The 1,664-nt window shown below is 43.4% G+C and overlaps 1 pseudogene; it reads right to left on the reverse strand.

Moving 5' to 3' along the window:
* Positions 1-1,016: 1,016 nt before the first annotated feature.
* LOC134912241 (5S ribosomal RNA) lies at positions 1,017-1,135 on the reverse strand (annotated as a pseudogene).
* Positions 1,136-1,664: the final 529 nt, after the last annotated feature.

The raw sequence follows: 1,664 nt of genomic DNA on the forward strand, positions 1-1,664 counted from the left end.
TGGAGAGTGAAAAAGTACCAGCCAATCAGCTCCTAACTGACATTTTTCAAACACAGCCTGTGACATGGCAGTTAGGACCTGATTGGCTGGTGCTTTTTCACTCTCCATTTTATCACTTTCCAAGCGATGATGCATCTAGCCCAAATTGTCTGATGAAAAACCTTTCTACTTGGAAATAATCAGACATTGCAGATGTATCTGATGGAACCAAGTATACTCCATCATGTCCAATGTCTCAACACCATCAAACCCATCACGCATTACTGCGTAAATGGATACCGTTTGACTGTGTAGCAATTCCTGAATCCTTAAGTGATTTTTGGATATTTTGTTCAGAGGTAACTTACTCTCTGAATACCCAATTCCAACACAGCCTCCAAGTGAGTCATCCAATGTGACGGAACCAAAGATTACTTTGCTCAATTTATGATCCAACCATATCTCTGTAACAAGCTGTTGTCTGTTACAGATGACAGTGAACAATTCCTGAGACTGTGCCAGGATTATTAAGTTGTCGAGGTATGGGTTTTAATAAAATACTTATACTCATCTCCTGCTAACAAAGATAAGATGCCATCACTACCATAATTTTGGTGAATACCCTGGGAGTTGTGGTCAGCCCAATGGTAGGGCCTGAAATTGAGGCTGGGAGATAGCAGCCTAACATAGCGCTGATGGAACAGTGCTATAGGAACATGTGGATAGGCATCCTGAATATTCCGGAATGCCCTAAATCCTCCTGCTCTATGACCGAAATAATGGAACATAAGGTCTCCATATGAAAGCCGAGGCACCCAAAAGTACTTGTTCAGTGCTTTAAGATTGAGTATGGGCCGGAATGACCCATTTGGCTTCTGAACTAGAAACAGATTGGAATCAAACCTTGTCATTATTGTGCAGGAGGAACTGAATTATCACTCCTGACTGAACACCAGAACTGCCTCTTGCAAAGCCCTAATCTTTGTTTCCACTGAAGACTGGCTGGTACAATTTTTAATGAGGGTGTTTCTTGAAAACACCTACAGCACTTGGTATTACCAGGTGGTTTTCCACCCAAGTACTAACCAGGACCAACACTGCTTAGCTTCCAAGATCAGAAAAGATTGGGCATGTCCAGTGTGGTGTGGCTGTAGATCATACTGTGAGCTACTGCTTTTTGCACCCAGCCATCTGTAGTAGGCTGCGGCCAGCTCTGTGCAAACTGAAGAAATCAGCCTCCCACCCTGGGTCGCCCCAGGTGGAGGCCCTCACCATCCGGCTGATGACTTATCTTCAGATTTGAAATCTTGTTGGATTGGGACTGTTTGCCTTTTACCCTTTCCTTTTGCTTTTCCTTGATTCCAAAAGACTGGAAAGCTGGAAATTAGGCTTGAATTTTTGTGTGGAAAGATTCCAAATACTGTTAATTGTTTACCAAAAAAGAATATTTCCAGTAACAAAGATAAGACTCCAGAACCTCCCTGGATTCTGAGTCAGCTTACCATGTACATAGCCAACCCGGTCTGCGAGCTGCAGCTTCTGTCTAAGAGGCAATTGTACCCATATCCGCTTCTCGCTGCCTGTTTGATATGCAATATGGAATTTTTGCTTTGTTGATGCCATTGAAAGATCCCCTTTCAATGCATCAGCCCCGGCTGCCATTGCTTACGCTATCTGAGCTGAAG

Source organism: Pseudophryne corroboree, chromosome 4, assembly GCF_028390025.1.
Source record: "Pseudophryne corroboree isolate aPseCor3 chromosome 4, aPseCor3.hap2, whole genome shotgun sequence".
In the NCBI taxonomy this organism is placed as follows: domain Eukaryota; kingdom Metazoa; phylum Chordata; class Amphibia; order Anura; family Myobatrachidae; genus Pseudophryne; species Pseudophryne corroboree.